The sequence below is a fragment of the Crocodylus porosus genome, unplaced genomic scaffold (genome assembly GCF_001723895.1).
Source record: "Crocodylus porosus isolate Cpor-Errol unplaced genomic scaffold, CroPor_comp1, whole genome shotgun sequence".
Classification (NCBI taxonomy): Eukaryota; Metazoa; Chordata; order Crocodylia; family Crocodylidae; genus Crocodylus; species Crocodylus porosus.
Genome location: NW_017728932.1, coordinates 9,829,685 through 9,849,190, shown reverse-complemented (window position 1 = coordinate 9,849,190; position 19,506 = coordinate 9,829,685). Strand labels below are relative to the sequence as shown.

Below are 19,506 nucleotides of genomic sequence, written 5' to 3'. Positions count from 1 at the left end.
CAGCCAGTTCAATTTGCCAAGTAGTATCAGGTGGAATGAAACATTTCAGGACTAGATTAACAGGGCTACAGGTACTGTCTACTTTTCCCCTAACTGCTGGACTATTTTTAGACTATTAAAGAACTTACCCAGAGTGTGGAAGACCTGGGATTTAGGCCCTCTTCTCCTGGAGGATATTGAAATCCATCCCTCCCAGGAAAAGCTACATAGGGCAGACGTGGGCAAAATGTGGCCTGCGGGCCAGAAGCAGCCTGCCAGGCAATTCTATGTGGCCCGCAGGGCCCCTAAAAAATTCAGAAAATTAATATTTAACTACCCCTGGCTGCCTGTCATATGGCCCTCGATGGCTTGCCAAAACTCAGTAAGCGGCCCTCTGCCCAAAATAACTGCCCACCCCTGACATAGGGTTACCTGGAATGGGTGGACTCCTCATTCTCCCCCACCAACCCTATTCTGGCTTGTATCAATAACAACTGATTATTCCTTGGTGCAAAGATTGGAGCCCAGGTCTCCTGCCTTCCAGGTGAGTATCAGTTGTTTGTTCCCTGGCTCAATGAATATTATGGTATTTGACACAAAGTGGAACAGCAGCACTAGAAAATTGAAAACCTACCCTTCCTTTCAAAAACACAATAGCATAATTAGATAAAAGGAGATATTAACCACCTCGTCTATGAAGAGAGCCCCTCCTTCTCTTTCTGAACAAGGATAAAAACTTAATTTTTAGAGGTACTTTCCCCCTCCCTCACCAAGAAAAATGGACAAAAGTGTCACGTTCCGGTTGTTCTGAACTCAAACCTGCTTCCAACTGCTGGTTCTGCTGCTCAACAGAAAACAATCAGTTATTAGCACAGCCCTAGTTTGGGCATCTGGTCAATGATGGAACAGCAAAGGATGATCTGATCGTAAAAGGCCAAACACCTGCGATTCCACTAGCTCCAGGACCGGAAGCAATAAAGAGTGTTCATTGAGGGCACATGGCAGAAGAGCAGCCTGCCTGCGGGGCTAGATGTGCTGCTTTGGCCTAGTATGAATGCACCAATGAAAGAAGGGAGTCACTATTCCAAATATTACAGTGGGAACACTAAATCCTTGCCTCATCCCCAGGAAGGAGAGTGAAATAGTGAGAGCGTATGCAGAATTTTAATGGCCAGTGACAATGCAGTGTAGTCGAAAGCAAGTTACACACCCGCACGCACACAGACTCAAGCTCTCTCTGGCTGAAACCAATACTGGAGAGACATTACAAAAAATGCATGCTTGATTTGCAAGTGCCTAATTTTTTTGTCTGCTTGCTTCTCACTACAAGTAAAAAAACCCAAACCAACTATAACCTTAGCTGGTTTCACTGAGGATAGCTGGCCTCAAGTCAACAGAGCCATGCCAAATAACACATGTGGATCTGGCCTCTGTTTTCAGACAGATGGCAGTTTTGTTTAACAAGAGGAGTGTGCAATACCTTTGGATACACCTAGAGAGTAATTCTTGTTTAGACTAAGATCCCATTATGCTGTCAGAGGTATATAAAAGGCCTTCATATAAATGAAAATGAGGCACATAAAGTTTTCTTCCCAGAAACAACAGAGAAACCAAGACAGCGAACAACTGCACTGCCCACGCCGGTCATCAGATATCACCCCCTGAAGGACTGAACTCTCAAACTTTTGTTTCAAAGTTAAAACCTGACGACTGCAGTTTGAAATCAGAAAACGGTATTACAAAGTACCAGTCAGAGCGACATATTTCAGGTCAGATGCTTAAGTTCCTGAAAAATAATTTGGCGAAAAGAACTTCTACTTAACTTTACCATTATAAGCCATGGTAAGAATGGGTTGAGAAATGTTACAGGATGCAGCTTTAGATATAAAATACTGTTCTTGAGCTTGGTTCTCACCCCAAACGTATGCTACTGCTTCAACGTATGTATTACAAAATGCCATGTGGCAATCAAAACCAACTGCGTGCAACCTGAAGAGTACTAAGCAACTTCTATGAAGAGTAAGGCATTCTTAATTGAAAGCAGTGGGGACTGAGGGCTATCAGTTCTTAGCAGGAGTGCTCAGCACCTCCAGGCGAAGGCCTCTGGTGCCTCGGTGCAAGGGAAGAATTGCAACAGTGCTGGCTTCATTATTGTAAAGGGCTCTGTTAACATTTCCATCTTGTTTCTTGTTAACACAACGAACATAATGGAAATACCGAACATTTCCTGTGATCCCTATTCAGTCGAATCTCCCAGTTTAGGTCAGTTGAGGTGAACTGGAGTTTTCCCCAGGAGGACACTGATGCAGAGTCAGTAAAGCCAGTATGTAGCATGACAAAAGATCCTGGACAATGCTGTCATTGCAGTGGATTCATTGCAATGTCACCGAGATTTTGCGCTGCAATACCTGAAGTTTTTTGAGATTTGGCTTGGAGTTTAGGACTTGCTTGAATCCAAAGCTCAAAACCTATAAGCCAAAACACTCTCAAAGCATCTTATACAGGTTTAGGACAGAGTGATGCTAAAACTGTACTTCGACTCAAAACAACAAGACATCTCAGACCCTGTCCCAACACTGAATTTCCCTAGAAAATTAGGAAGCCTTTTGGTGAGCAGATGTTTGGTCTCATAATGAAAAATCAAAGCAGGTGATTTTGGGACCTTATGGGGTTTTTTAAAAAGAAAACTTTGGGCTAGTTTGAAGTATAAACAACTTTCTGGAATAACTCTACAGCAGGGATAAGCAACCCCAGCACAGATGCCAAAGCGTGGCACATCAAGGCATCTTGCTTGGCGCATGTGCCTTGTAGCAGAAGGCAGGGAAGGGGCCGAAGCTACACTGCAACAACAAGGATTGGGCCCCTTGCAGCTCTACCCCCTTCTGCTCCTGACACACCAACATCTTATAAGTCGAGATTGTGGGTGTTTTTGGCACCAAAAGTGTTGCTGATCCCTGCTTTCAGGCAATCACCTTAGTGGAGATGCAGCTCACATTGACAAAAGGAGTTATTTTGCTGGTATAATTAAACCACCTCCTTGAATAATACGAGATCTCCCAGTCAAGAAAAAGGTTCTTTTGCTGGTATAAATTGCATCTACATGAAAAGGGGTTGACCAACAAGGCTCTCTCATGTCAGAGTGTGATTTTTTTTCAGCAGCAGAACTTTGTAGTGTGGGCCCGGGTTTTTTTTGGTCAAAACCTTGAGGACAAAGCTCTGCGCTACTATGTTGGACCTGATTCTCTTCTTGCTGCTTCTCCAAGGCAGAGCTTGTCTACATGCCTCTGGGTAGCACTACCATAGTAGATCATAACACATGCACACTCCACCAATTCTATACTCCAAAACAGATGTAATATAGTAGCCTTAGAGGAGCACTTAGCTTCCTCCAATAAGCTTTCTGTCTCAGGTGTTCATCTTAGTACACATGCAGTCAGAAGCATAACAGGGCAGATCTGTGTCAAGAGGAGCAATGCATGCAGTGCCACTGTGTAGGCTACGTTGCATCAACTTTGGGGTTCAGGCTATGAGATGTGGGTATGTGTAGAGCAGCCCGGAGGCATGGCAAGCAGGCCCTGGTCTCTAACCCAGTAGAGCTCTTCAACAGATGCTTAGTTGAAACATGGGAGTAATTTCATTGAAGACTTTTCACATCCAAAAGATTAAGGATTTAGTGGGTTGGAGTCTTAAGGAAGCATCACTTATACCAGCGAAAGTGAGAGAATATTTCCATACGTATTTTTAGCAGCTCGGTGTTACATTGCTAATCCATTCTGCTAACCTAGAGAATGTATAATTGGTATGCAAACCTGGAGATTTCTTCCCACATTTGTCTTCATAGCAAACATGCTGCCGTGCGATTTTGTTACTATAACCTCATTAGAACATTCATTCGACTAGTATGATGCTAGACTCCCCTCCCGCAAAATTAAACCCAAACTAAAAGATATCAAATAATTATGTGATGCATTTCTCGTGTTGCTTTTAAGGGCTTTTTACTTAACAATTCACAAAAAATGTGCTGAACCACAACGGATCTTCCATCTTGACTGTGAATTAGCAAGGGTGAGAGAGGATTCATTTATCACTTTAGATCTACAAGTGCACATTGCTTTTTATTCACTAAAATGAGCTATAGCAAAGGTTTCCTTCCTGCTGAAAGACACAAAACACAGTGTAGTGAGGCCATCCTGTTACTCTAAATCCACCAGAATGACTGCAACTGTAGTCTTGTCAATATGCAAAACCCCAGAAAATGCTTGACCTGTTACTATCAACAAAAGGATTTTAGCAGTTCAGATTTATACCTTATCAAGTCTGAAGGACTGTCAGACTTCATGCAAATGGTATAATGGCTCAAACCCCTTAATTTCCATTTCTTGAATTTCAGCCTATGAAAAACCTGATGTTTCTGAAAGACTTGGCCAATTTTTTAAAAGGTGATAATTTTCACCAGCCCAGCCACCTAACACTGATATGATAATAAAACCAGGCACATCCTGTTGCGGATAAACAGATCAAAGTTGCCATTTTCAGGGTCATCTTTCATTTTTATTTAGTCCCTAATGACCCAAGCAAGACAAAAGCTCCCTTTTGCCAAGGAGGGGCAGTTCACATCCTGATAAGCTTGCAGATGGAACGGAAACGTCAGACAAAGAGAGAGATGTATGCAGAAGCCAAGAGACTTGCCCAAGGTCAGAGAGTGGAACTCAGGTTCAATCGCTGTACCACACTGCCACCCCGGAGGTGGAATAAGACACAGAGGAGTGGCAGCTGACTTTGCTGAGACACAGGTTTTGACTTGATCTGGCAACGAATTCAAACACAATATGTGGAGCCTGAACATCTGCTTTCTTAGTGGCTACCCAGCACTGCCGATGGGTGAGGGGAAGAGAATCTCTTTCAACTTCCCAAACCCAAGGCAGCCTTGACCCAGAACATCCCTTGCAATAAACTACAGCCACCTCAAGGATGCTCTAAGTCACTCATTTTCGACCTTTTCTCATTTGTGGATCCCTAAAACTTTCAAATGGAGGTGCAGACCCCTTTGAATTGTAAGTGTGGGTATTCACTCGGGCTGCGAAGCTTCGGGTGGTAATTTGGCCCAATTCAGTGGCTGAATCTCCAAATCCCAACTGAAGCAGGGGACCAATAAAAAGGTCTGAATCTATTCAAAGCTCTCCAAATCTTCAGAAAAGATCTGGAGCGCTTCGATGATTCGGGCAGTCCCCGCTTGCTGCAGCAGGGAGCTGGAGCTGACTTGGAGCTGGTAAGTAGGGGGTGGGAGAAGGGGGCTGGAAGAGGGACAGGGGACCATGGGAGGGCCCCTGCCAGCCCCCCCGACACCTGCCCGCTCCCCTAACCCTCCCCGCTCCAGCTCCCAGTGCTTTAAAAAAAGCCCCACTCACACTCAACAGGTACTACTGGGTGGGGGGGCAATCCCCACTGCCCCATGCTGTGTGGGGGGTCTGTCACGAGCCCCATGACCCCCTCTCCCACTCCCCCAACCCTGCCCCAGCTGCAGCCCTTTAAGAAAAAAACCTGAAAAAAAGTGACTCACCAGCTTCTGCAGCAGCCTTGGGGCTTCAGGGGGCTTATGGAAAAGCCCCCCATGTGGCACGGGGCAGTGGGGATCACCCCTGTCAGGCAGGAACTGGCGAGTGCAGGGTTTTGAGGGGGGTTCCTTAAAGGGCTGGAGCTGGGGCAGGCAGGGCAGCCATGTTGGGGCAGGGACAGCAGGGGGTGGGTTGGGGAGGTCGTTCAGAGCCCCCCATGCAGCGAGGGGCAGTGGGAGGGAGCAGGGATCGCCCCCCCATCTCCGGCAGCACCTGGTGAGCTGGGGCTTTTTCTTCCCCAAGTGCGGGGAGCTGGGGCAGGCGGGGCAGGCATTGCCGGGCTGGGAGAGTGGGTGGGGGATGGACTCACATGATTCAGCAGTTCAGCAGCAGCCAAATCTCCAAATCAGATTCGGTCGAATCGATCTGGGACAGTGATTTGAATCACCGAATCGAATCACTGTCCCAAATCGATTCGACCAAATCCAATTCAGAGATTTGGCTACTGCTGAATTGCTGAATCACGCAATTCAGAATCAAATCACTGTCCCCTGAATTGGCCAAATATGAATCTGAAGCGAATACTAGCCACTTTGCACAGGCCTAGTATTCACATACTTTTGGTTGAGCAGAGTCACACCCCTTTTCCAGACCCCTTAGTCTGTGGACTGCCTTGGGTCCACAGAGCATAGGTTGAAAGCCACTGCTCCAAGCTACCCAGCACCGAATGGCCCCAGCCTCACCTTTCCCGTCTTAGTACACCAGCAAAGGAAGAGGCGAGTACCCAGCCAAGTACCTTAAAACTAAATAAGGAGCCCAGTGCGATAGGACTTCAATAAGGCTGAAGATGTGTCCCACAAATCATAACTAGCAGAGAAAGGATTCTTTTCCTCTTCCTTGTTGTTTCTGTAAATTGTTTTCCTGGCTCCAGCAGCCAGAGAGATACCTATATTTGTTTGCTTGAAAAACCCATTTTCATCTGAAAGAACCCCAAGTAAATCAAAAGTCAAATTACAAACTCAGCCCTGGCTGCCCAGAGGACAGACCAAAGCAAGAGGCACCCTGAACCAAACAGGGAGCAAACACAAGGTCTATGTACTACTTAAGCTTTAACATTGTCCATTATGTACCATGGAACCAGTGAGCCCAACCAGAACTCCAAACTTTGGGCACCTTTAAATCCAGGACTGTGCTTCCTTGTAATTTGCCACCATGCTTATAACAGACTGAAATCCAACCCTGGATTTCAACTGCTCCTGCACTGGGTAGAGGTTAGCACCCGGGTAGACCATGATAATCAGAGCCTCTCGACTTCACAGAGCCAGTACTGGGTCAAGAGGTCCTGTAGAGGCTTCTGTTCACAGTCGTACTGAAAACAAAGGGCTATTCAGAGTAAAGTATTAACTGATATGAAGAAGACAGCAGATTTGGGCACAAGGCAGAAGCTGGGGGGGTGGGGGAAGGGTCCGAGTTTCCTCTTAGCTTAAAGCAGTGATTCTCAACCAAGGGTGTGTGTAGATGAAAGAGGGGCCCTAAACTGATGCGGTGGGTTTTTAAAAACACCCAAATGTACCTGCTCCTCCAGCGGTGGGGAGGGGAGGGTGAGCTGCCGGCAGGCAGAGTGGTCCCTGGGCTGCAAGGGGGGCTAGTGTTTCCCTTTGCAGCAGCGGTGGTCCCCCCTAGGCAGCACCCGCCCACAGGCACTTGGCTCAGTTGGTCCTGGGGGGCACTGAAGCCACAGAGGGAAGCACCAGGCCCCTGCGTAGCTCAGGCAGGCAGGGGAAAGAAAGAAGGGGAAAAAAAAAAAAGTCAGGCTCACCACTTTTTATTTTTTTTCTTGTGCAGAGCCTGCCTTCCCGGACTGCTGCCAGGCTGCCTGAGTGGGCTTCCTGCAGAGCCCAGGAGCCCGAGGCTTCGTTTTGCAGCTGTAGGACGCAAACTAAAACTCCTCAGAGGAGTTTTAGTTTGCTGCACCAAGTCATTTAAGGCGCTTTATGCTGCCGATGTTGCTACAGCAGCTGGAATTAATGCGCAATACACCGCTGAGGCATGTAAACACCAACACCATTAAAGTGGTGCAAAAGCATTTAACCGGCTTTAAAGTGTCGCGCCCGTATGCCCCTCGTTTCGTCTACATGTGGCCCAAGGTGCCACAGCAATATTAGCACTGTTAGGTGTGCAAACACCTAACCACCTTTAATTCACAGGATAAATGTAGAGATTTCAAATAGGAATCTATAATTTCCAAAACATTCTGACCTGTTTTAGCCTTTCTGAGTTTTCTGCAAGAGAAGAATTGCTTTGGGGTTTTTTTTTTTCCGTCCATGGAAAAATAAGAGTGAAAGCCAAGAGTTGGCATTTTCTGAGAGGTACTTTGAGTCTAACAAGGGGTGCCTTCAGTCTCAAAAGGTTGAGGACTATTGGTTTAAAATAAAATGTGGCACTGTTCTTTTGTAGCAAGAGATGGCTGAGATTAAGCATGACAAATCTGAATACCCAAACTCGGAGGGCAAGGGGTGGCATCTGCAGCTGCATCTGATTTTGGCTTGCAGGCCTGAAGCCTCTAACAGTCTAATCCAAAACACTTAACCATTATGGAGAAGTTCAAATCCAGATGAAACATCTGAGTCCTGATCTCAATTCCAAATCTCATTAAAAAAAAAAAAAAAAAAAAAAAAAAAAAAAAGAACACGTGCTTAAAAAAAACAACTAACCCATATAACAAGCAGGACCCCGAACTCCAAATACCCCATGAAGATGATACTGCTGATCAGTCGGTCCTAAGGACAGGGAGTGAACCATCTTTCACCTCTCACATTTATAAATTATTTATTTCCCTCCACCTGCGCCTGGAATATCAATTTGCTGCCTGAAATCTCCCTGCCCACGTGTGAACGGCTTCCGTGGAATCCTCCGCTCACCTGTTGGGAGTGTGGCTAGGAAGTAGCAGCTCCAAAACCAGATCTGCCCCTAGTGGGAAAGAGGCATAAAAAAATAAAAATAAAAACAAATTATATTACAGCATTCACTCAGAGGATGGCACAGATCATCTGTGCACCCGCTGATTAGATTTGTTTGGCTTCCTTAGATGGGTCTGTCCAAGCCTGTAAACTGCAAAGCCTATCTATGAAGAGAGGGGGTGGGGGTCTACACAGAAAAAAGGGCAAGTGTTATTAAAAGCAAGCACACAGATTGCAGCCTCTGGTTCGGACACGGTGCAACACACAGCGCGCGTCTTTGTTTCCCGTCAGTTTGCACGGAGAAGGGAAGGAGATCTCTCCCTCCTTTCAGCCTCCCCATCAAATATAAATGTCCCTGATATATTCCAACCCCTGGCTCCCTGAACACTGGCCTAGTGAGTCACTAGGACCCTGGAGATGTCCTGGCTTGGCAGCAGCAACGGCTGGTGAGCAGTGAGCATGTGCAGAGTGGATATGATATCTTGCTGCTTGGTTAGTTACTGATATAAACAGCTGGAGGTATTGAAGTGCAGAGCTTAGATACAGGCAAAGCACTGAGGGGGTACTCCGGAGGATTACAGCTCTGTGCACTGAAATCTGGGAGACAGAAGAAGGATTAGTGAGGAATGGCAAGGAGAGCAGGATTTATCAGCTTTTCAAATATGCATTACAGCTTTTTATAATATTTCACTGGATTGTCTAGGACTTTGCCTCACTAGAAGAGGAGTTCCTTGACCAAAAAAGAAAGGTGAGGGATTTTTTTTTCCCCCCCAACCTCCTCCTACTATTTCTTGCACAGTTGCATTACCTCCCTCTGCAAGCTATTCGCCTGCTTGCTATTATGCAAGGGATAACTAGACAACTTTTTGCAGATGCCGGGGCATTAACATGCAACACAGACCGAAACGGCCGTGTGATTTATTAAAATGATCAATCCCATCTCAAGTATGCGGGGCTCAGCTGCGTTGCTCGCGAAGACTGCAGGTTGCTGCCAGGAAGCCCTTCCCCAAGCTGCTTAGAGAGATTATACTTAAAAAGTAGGAATGAATAGCATGTATGTGTGTGCTTGTGTTGGATCTCACAGCAAAGCAGGCTGTTAAAGCAGTGTTTCCTTCAGCAGTTTCACCTGCCCCGCTGTATCGTAAAATATAATCTAATAATTTCCAGTGGGCAGCCGTTACAGTTAATTAGGTATTTAGGGCTTTGCCAGAAAGGACTTGCAATTTTTTATATCATTTGTGTTATGCATCTATGTTGTTTTGATGTTAGTGTATATTATTGCACATTTAGCTTGTGTTTAGCTGTCGTGGGATGATCCAGCTCTAAATACAGTGCATTTTCTACAACGGTCTCTTAGAAAACTTCAGCCTGTAGCAGTAGAACCATATTGGTTTTCAAAAACTGCACATAAAATGTCATTTTGTGTGTGTTCACTTGAGTTTTGAACCTCAAGGAGATGCATATCCTATCAATGTGGTTTACTTTGTACTAAAATACTTTCCAAACTCTAGAAGAATGGGGTTGGGGTTTTTTTTGGAGATATCTCTCCCGATTTTTTCTTTTCTTTTTAAAGATCTCTGATAGATGACACACATTATGTGCCTTCAGAGTATACTCCTCTCTCCCTAGAGTGCATGCACTTAAGGATATCTTGTTTATTCCACACTGGTGTGGATTCAATCTACCTGATAATTGCATGATTTTTATCACTGACCTAGAAAAAAAAGTGTTGAGTGTTGGGTTCACAAAAATACAGCATATCACTCTGGCACATTTTATATTACTAACCTGTCATTCTAACACTTTCCAAGCCAGTATCCTGTGTCACACTAACCGTTTTTTAAACTTATCCCTACCTTCAACACAATTCCCTGCCATTCCTGCAACCAGGGTAGTGAGGGGGTCATGCTGTTATTTTCTAGACCTACCTTTACTTCTGATGATAAACTAACCTTGGGTAAATGGAGCAACCAATTAGAAAGCTGTTACGATCATATCTCCTCAGTTAAAAACTGACTTTACAACCCACTTGGGTTGAATCTCTTCTCTGTTTTGGGATATCACCATTTACTTAGGTAAATTAATTTCATACCTTACGACACCGCTTTTATTGTACACTCTATGGGCAACTCCCATTCAGTATAGCAAGTACAGACAGAGGTATGTTATGTAGCTTATGAACTCTGTACATTTTTACTGCCTGATTGCCTCTCATCTCTGCATAATTTTTGTTTACTGCTTTACTTAGGTCACAGCTCATGATTGTTTAAGAGCTTTAACACAATGCCAATGCTGAAAGATAAGTTGCAGTCGGATTTCATTTTATAGCATGTTCTAGTCAACAATAATATGAGAAAGAGGTAAACTCAATATGTGCAGCCCGAAAACACAGGGAATGTTGGCAGCTTCTGCCTCTTTCCCAGCTTGCTGATGGACTCAATGTTGTACTTAAAGTAACACCACAACCATAGATTTCAGCTGAGAGCCACCACTCACAAGACAGGCATGTGCTTTTGTCACCTCTGAAAGTGTCAGCATGGATATGCCACCTGGGGGACTAAGACTTCACTGATGACTTGGGTAGATTTCTTTTATGGGGGGGTAGGAAGAAACAGCTACAGTTAAAACAAGGGGGAAAGTCATCTGATTCCATATTGATGCATTTGCCTCTAGGTTCCCACAACTAACTGGAGGGATGGGTGTGCAGCACCTCTAAAAGTTAAAGGGAGAGGCCCAGATGTGAAGCTACAATAAATTCAGGGTAGCTCAGTGGAACTTTATGATTTAACATCAAATGGAGAGGCTTCTTCTGAAAAGTGAAAGCCTGTTATGCAATAATAATAATTTGCTGGCCAAAACCTGGCAAGAAAAATGCATGGATCATCTCTCAGTTTTATTAGTCTCTCATTTAGAATGACTTAGATAATGCACTCAATTTCTCTGGAAAAGCGGTTGGAAAAGTTAATATATAATGATTTCTAGGATTATTTAATAGCAACATTATGTTATGTCACTCATAACCATGGGGAATTTTAGAAGGGGGAACAGTACTCCTTTCTTTAAAAGCAATGAAAACCCCCACTATAGAAAAGGTTTAGAAATGGGGTACTGGACAAGTCTTCCAGTGGACTGGGAAACTAGGAGGGAATGAGAGTGTGTGGTAGGACCAGCTCACTATTAGCCAAGCTTTTTTAAGTTAAAATCCTGGTTTGATCCCAAAGTAGCAATAACTTTGGTTTTCTGCTATACAAAACAATGAATAAAGCCACTAAGCTAAGTGGCACCGAGACAGGCTAGGGTGCTCTGAAAACAGGTCTTTTCGCTGAAGCACTTTGGACACGCGCACACAATTCTGCTTCAAGATACGGTCATTACTCTTAGAGCAGCTCATTTCCACAGTATAAACCCAAATACAGTGGGTTTATACAGTATATTTATACAGTATGAACCCAAACACTTTTTAAAAGCCAATTCTAGATGAGTCATATTTCAGCATAATATTGCAACTGCTGGAAAAGTCAATTATCAGCTTATATCTTACAAACCTCTCTCACAGAAAAGTAGTTCCTTGGGTTGTTTAAAGCAAATGAGCTATTTTAATAATTCTCCTTGGAAAACATGCATTTTTGATAAAAGGGAATAGGAAAGCAGTTCAGGAAGAGACCAGACAATTTTATTCCATTTACAACTACCACAATGCAACTTCTGAAGACAACTAAGGCTCGGAATAGGGACTATGGACCTGATGCAGAAAAAACTAACGGCAGCCTATCTTGACCCCAACAGATTCTGGCTCACACCTTCAAATAGCAGGATTTTTCTTCTGAGCAGTGTTTTTGGCATTTACAATTGTTCAACTTTCTCTGAAAGCCTCCAAGAACAGTACTTTTTTCTGTTTCTTTCTAATCTTAGGTAACAACTAGTTTCTTTTTCCCTTTGATTTGGAAGGTGGGATAATGAGGAAGTTCTTTCTGATTCTTCAGATCTCAAGGAGCACGTGAGTGCAGAGGGGGAGAATGGATGCTTGGCGATGTGGACTTGATGCTCTCCTCCCTCTGATTTCTCAAAACCCCAAAGAAAAAGCCAAACATATAGCAGAAACTATTGTGGGGTGAGCTTGCTCTTTCAATTAGCAGCACTGGCAACAGCAGATGTTTCAAAGAGTTACTCAATTGTTTCAAGTTTTAAGCTCAAAACCAGCCACACATTAAAGCTTCATTTGAGGAACTGAGCTGAAATGAACAGAGCAATTCTTCCCATTCTCAATAGTTTGGGGGTTTTTTGGTCTGCTACAGTGTATGTGCGTCTATACATTGTTACATTCATCCTGGCTTTTCTCCCCAGTACAGCTTCAGGAAAATGACTATCTATATCAGAGAGACAGGCGGGAAGCCAAAAGCTATTTTTGTTAGGTCTTGAAATCATTTCCAAGCTGACTACATTTGTCCTCAAACAGAGCTGACAAAGTAGAGGAGAAGTGTACAAGAGAGATGCATTTTGCTAAAAATAATGTTGTTCAAGAGTCAGTTCCATTCCGTTCAGGTTCTGGTACAAAATATAACCTTACTGCTGTGCCAAAAGCCCAGCATTTGCAAAATCCTGCTTTTCTTTAGACAAGATCTACTACAGACAAACTGCAGCCTACGTTGCATTATTGACCTAAGTTTCGGTGCTGTGCAACATTTTTAGCGACAGCCCTGAACGGAGTACAAAATTCACCTGTCAGTCACCTGACTACTATTACTCCTTTAGGTTGTCTTTTCCAGCGCCTAGGGAAAATTAATAGAACTCCCCTAAGGTTATTGTGGTTACTATTTGGCTGAAAGAGTACAATAATAATAATAATATCTTTCTTTCTTTCTTTTTTTCTTCTTTTTTTAAAGGTACTAACACAGCTGCCTAATGCGATTTCTTGTTTTGTGGTCAATAAAAAAAAGTGGCTAGCGACTGTCAGCTGAGGTCATTTTGGAAGCATATTATCGACCTGCTTTCCCTTGTAGCAGCTTCTTTACAGTGTGGCCATAAATTTGGTATTATATATATGATGAAAGGACAACAAGTGCTAAAAGAAAATCAGCAGTACTTAATGCTGTAAAGTCTGATTGTTAGCCCTGACAGGGCAGTGCAAGACACTAAGTGTTGAGCAATTTGGAGGTAGACGTGCAACCAACTCTCACATTGCTCCACACCTTGCACAGCTCAGCAATATTTTAGACACCCCAGCTACAGAGCAAAGTCTTGAAGCGGACAAGAGTAGCAGCGCAGACGAGACCTTTAGAGAAAAGAAACTTGCAGGGTAATAACCGTGACAGAGTGACGCAGTCCATCTCCGTAACCTGAAAGAGTTAAATCTGGTATGAGACCCTTGCAGCGCAGTCCTATAGACCAAATTTGTCCCTTTCCAACATGGCTCTGGAAAGCATCCAGTCATAGGGAAGGATGCAGGGTTTCTGATGACTCTGCAGAGGACAAGACCTAATGGCTAGTCCATGATGGACCAGGAGGTAGGTATGGGGTGAGGTGAGCTGCAGGAACAGGAAGGTTGGAACTGCTTCATTCGCCATTTCCCGCAACTAGTATGTAACAACAGTAACAAGCGCCCATTTGGTATTTGGGTTTCGATAATAAGTATAGAACAGTGCTACTGAGGCTAGGGGGTTGATGACTGAACTCTCTGGAGTCATTTTATTACATTATGTGGACCACCTTACTCTTTGGGGCCCATAGGCTCTATTATTAAACAAAAATAGGACAATAATCTAATCCTTTCCTTCCCCAACACCCCACAGCCCTCTTGTGCCATCCCAGGATGGTAGAGTGGAGTGGTTTGGACTCAACACTAACCTAAGATACTTGGTGTGTTAATGCTGGTGCCAGATTATGAGTAAACTTTTCCAGAGGTGGCTGTTTCAGTAATTGCAGAAATAATCATGGCATTGCCTAGCGTAGGAACCACACAGGACCAAATATATGCCAAGGTTCTAAAACGTTACTCAAGTTGCATGTTCTAACTTCTGGCGCATCGACAGGGCCTAAATATGGTGTTGTAAGGTGTCCCGCATGACATTTCCAGTCATGGCGAGAAGCTGTAAGTACTGGACATCTCATCAGAAACCCCCAATTACTAGAATTAATATCCTGACAAAGGCTTGCAGGTGTGGGCTATGATATGGGGCTATAGATGCCACAGGGGCTCAAACACTTGCATGGTTGTCCAAGTCTAATCATATTTCTGAACACATGAAGGTGTATCTATTATGCCTGCAGTAATTTGGACAGCGCTTTCCATATGTAGGAACATGAGCAACCCGCTACTCTGGCTCAGATCTAAGGCCCATAAGTCCAATATCACATCGCTGACAGTGGCCAGGATCAGACACTTCACAGAAAGAGAGAGGACAGTACTCAAAATACTGTAACAGTGGAAGATTAGGAATCAAATCACGCATTGGGAAAACCTCCTCTTCTTTCTTATTGACTAAATTGGGTGCACAGTTATGTCCTGAATTACATCAACTTATATCCTTTCATATACTGTGAGTAATGTAACAGTGGATGTTCTCATGGTCTATAAATGTTTTTAATTGCTTTTTTGAACTATATCAAAATCCTGCCTTCAGTGATGTCTTACAGCAAGAAGTTACTGCTTAGTTATGCAGTATGTAAACAGGCAAAAGCTCCTGCAAAAGCTATTGTCTTTCAATGTCATGGACTGTCCCCTTCTTCTTGCATTATGAGAAATAAGAGCACCTGATTGATCTCCTATATGCCATTCATCATTTTTATGCCTTTGTCACATCCACCCTTATTTGCTTTGGCTCTTATCGGAACATTCCTAATCCTTTCAGTCTTGCTTCATCTGGAAAGCTCTCTATGGCTCTGCTCATTTTCATTGCCCAGCATAAAACCCTTTCCATTTTTACTATATCTTTTTTTGAGATAAAGCGACCAGAATTGATCCCAGTCTTCCAGGTGAGGCCATCCCACAGGTGCATAATACCGTCTGTTTTCAAGATCGTATTCTACACCATGTTACACATCCGAACAATCTGCTTTTTTTGACTGGCATTGCGACTGATACTCTATTTAGGAATGTTCCAATTAGCTGGCATTAAAAACATCACTGAAAGGATCATCCCTCTGAGAATGGGGATAGGGGGACAAAATGGTCTAGTTCTATTGAGGAATGAGTTTCCCTTCCATTTTGACTCCCCCCCTCCCCCTCCCAGTTTAATTTCATTAGTTTTAAAGTGAACTCCGTGACAAAGATAAATTATATGTTTCCTATTAGCAGCTATCACTTCGTGTCCTTCTTATTCTTTACTTTTTAAAGCTAATGAACAAGAATGATGTACTTCAGTTCTTTTACACTTACTCTGGCAATATGACAATATTAACTTTATGGAATAATCAAATGACATTTTTATATGTCAGCGGCACTCCGTCGTTTCCTTGCTAAAAGGAACATGTAATATTTCTTAGCTCTACATTTGCAAGAAGTGCTGAGGTGGAATATTTTTGCCATTTGACTACAATATAGTTTCATGGCAACTACACCAAGAACAACTAAGATAATTTATGCACCTTTCACTAACTAAAGACTCACCTGTGGCATTTTAAACTTTTAAAGTAATTAGACAGAAAGGAAGCTAAGACTATGACTTTCCTATTTTCTGTTAATCCAACCAGGAAAACAGTATGTTGAATTAACTTACAGGGAATGACGACTTATTGTTGTACTGCTTTTGCATGCACATGTTTCTCACTCTAATATGGAAAAGATACAGTTGTATTAACAGTTGACTGGACACGAGCAGCACGGCCATCCTCAGACATTCAAAAACTTGTGAATCAAGCCTTACCTAGTCATTAGGGAAAAAGAAAAGCATAATATCATCTTGGGAATCCATGTTGTTTACCTACATGGTATTGTTGACTGTTTAGTATTTAGGTTACACTTGTTTTGCATTTGCAAGTTTTTCTTTATTAGGACAAAAGCTTAGAATTTGCTTTGTTTAAGAAACAAGAGCTAGGATTCCCTCGTAATCACTTGAATTAATTTGATGCTTTGTGAAAACCTTAGAATATCCCAAGATTCATGAGGAAAACACGAATACTGGCACCAGTGCCCAAGGAGGGGTTTAACCACGTGGGTTCCTCCTTGCCCCACCCCCGCAGGTAGCCCCAAATCTGGTCTGGGGGTTCAACGTTCATGAAATTCTTGCGATTCAACTCAATTGGAGCCATGCTCCTCTCCTCTGAAGTGGAACTTGTCCTTCTACATAGTTTGCAGGTCTTCCACCTTCTTTGCACTCCGAACAAACAAGTGACAAATACAAGACAAAAAAAAAAAAAAATCAAGATGTCCTATGTGACTGTTGAAATAAGGAAACAGACCTGACCCAACAGTGCCCTGACAGAGGCAGAAGCCACGATGTGGCTGCTTTTGCTTCTGGAGTGGAAGAGCTAGGCATCCTTCCACAACTGGCAGCGCTGTCTCCAAGCAGGCTGGAGTTTGAACTCTGGTCCGACTCTTGCCCCCCAGACACAAGGGGCCAAACATACACTTTCTGCAAAGATATAGCGAGTATTGCTATTGAATGAACAACCTTCTCTGCCCCTACACTCGTAGGAAATGAGTCTGCTTTCACTGGTTTGTTTTGTTAGTTTGTTTTTCACCTTGACAAAAATGTGGGCTAACTTCAGTAGAGTCAATGGAAAAATACCAACCTAAAATGGTTTAAGTGAGAGCTGAATCAGGCAAGCTGCACTGTGTTTAAGTGCAACACCTCTTTCCATTAGCACTCAGCTTCTGCAGCTGCTTCCCCAGTCTCCCCAGTTGTCCAGTGGTTCTCTCAGAACTGTAATTTAGCTTATAGTACATTGCTTTAATAGTATGCCTCTGTTACACAGCTGCAGGGAGAAGGTTGAAATGGTGTATTCTTCCAGAAATAAACCTTCCCTGTGATCAGCAAACACAAAGAAATGCAGGTGCACACAGTTACTTTGTTGGACAGGTGTAAGACATTTTAAGCAATATGTTGTTAACCGTGACTTCCCCTCGGCATCTCTTTTCAGATTCACTGGGCCTTGTTACACCTTATGCTGCGAGCTGCACAAATGTTGATCAGTGTTAGTGACAGCTTAGAGTTTAGAGCAGTCGCACCCTGAGTCTAGAAACCTTCTCTGACTGTCCCCCACCTGTACAGCTATGATTTCCCACTAGAAGCCTGGTGAGCAGGGGCAGGACTAGGAGCTGTAGTTGCAAGTTAACGCTGGGGGGCGGGTGAGCCAGGACAGGCTTCTATCCCTGCTCTATGGGTGGCGACCTGAGAGATCCTGGGATACCGGAGGACTTTAGCTTGGGCAGCACATCTGTGGGGACTGGCCACACCCTAATGAAACAGGAGCTGGGTTATGCAGATCAGAGATGATCCTGTCCTGGAGTGGCGTAACTTTAAGCTGCATAACGAGTGCTTAACAGGGGCAGGCAATATGCAGCCCATGGGCCAAATACAGCCCGCCAAGTCATTCTATTTGGCCCATGGGGTCCCTAAAAATTTCGAAAATAAATATTTATCTGCCCTTGGATGCTTGTTATGCAGCCCTCAATGGTTTGCCAAAACTCAATAAGTGGCCCTCCGCCCAAAATCATTGCTCACCCCTGGCTTAAAACCACTTTAAGGTGTAAGTGTGCAAACAACATGGGGGTTAGAGCTCCAGGAGCCACCCAACATTACTGTGCAACAAGGCCCATTGTTATTTAGCACCTGAGCAAGGTGAAAGGTTTTTGGCAAATAGCAAATTCACTGAACAATTGATTTTGGGGGATACCAACCTTTTTTCATCAGTTGAATGTAAATCTGACAAACTGTTTTGGCTGAAAGAAGGAAGGATACGAGGAAATGTGAACCATTTCCTTTTCAAAACTGACACCTGGTGATTTTTGTTTCAAAATGAGGTTTCGTTTTAAAATAGACCCAACCGTTTTTAAGCATAAACATTTAATTTCCGGGTTCGGCAAGACATTCTAGTCAACCCAAAACATACACATGTTCATATTCATTCAGGGGCTGAACTGAAAAACGAGTTGATATCTATCATCAGTTCAGCCCCTGAACCAACTCCTCCAGCCTTAGCACAGTTCCCCTCAACACGAGTGAGTACGAGTTGGGATCTCCCTGTAAGTCCCATCTTGGAAAATGTTTATAGGGTTAGATATGGTTTGGGGTGTATTGCCTCTAAACAGAACAGCAAATAACACACATGTATAGCTAGGACAGCAGGTAGGAAAATAAGAGATCTGGTGTCTACTGCTGGTTCTGCTCTGATTGGAGATGTTGGTAAACCTTCTCTGTGCCCCAAGCTGCCCATGAGGCTCTATCAATGAAAGGTACTAGGGAGGAATGAGCTAGTGTCAACTAAGCAACGTTTTTTTTTGCTCATCAGAGATATCCGTTTCATGTTGTATCCTCTGCAGTGCATTTTATGCAGGTTCTCTCACTCTGCTTTGGCTTTTCAGCATTTCATCACCTTGTAACCAGGTTTCTTCCTGAATAATCAAATTAGCAATGAAACGTTGAATTAAAGATTAATAATTGCAAATACATTAAGTCTATCTAAGCACATATCATTGTGAGGGAGAAAAAGAAAAGATCTCAAAACATTTGACTAATATGATGGCAACAATCATTGCTTTAACAATGAGGTTCTATAGCAATGAATGCAAAAGCACATTAATAAGCGCAGCTAATGAAGTCTTTGCTATGAATAACAAATGGCACGATGAGTGCTTGTGTGTTCAGGAACTGGCCACAAGGGTGTGCCTTACCCGACTAATATCCGCATTGACTTTATCTTGAACGTAATACGGTTCGACGTTTGTCACAATTTCCCTTAAATAGCTATGATATGCACCCACTTTTTTTTTTCCTTTTTTTAATTACACCAACTCTTTAGGAAACACCACAGAAGCTCCAAGCATTTGAATAGCATGCAGAAGTAATGAATCA

The 19,506-nt window shown here is 43.5% G+C and overlaps 1 protein-coding gene across 3 annotated transcripts in view; it reads left to right on the top strand.

Annotated features, from left to right (window-relative positions):
• The first annotated feature begins 9,004 nt into the window (after window positions 1-9,004).
• The window catches only part of WSCD1 (WSC domain containing 1), a 51,495-nt gene continuing 40,993 nt past the window's right edge, over window positions 9,005-19,506 (top strand). Inside the window, exons 1-2 of one of the 3 annotated variants that reach the window (XM_019545551.1) lie at window positions 9,005-9,242; window positions 9,367-9,531. The gene's annotated coding sequence lies outside the window, so the exon portion shown is untranslated. Of the gene's footprint in view, window positions 9,243-9,366; window positions 9,532-12,471; window positions 12,606-19,506 lie in introns of those variants that run through there. The other 2 variants (XM_019545550.1, XM_019545552.1) reach the window with 2 other exon arrangements.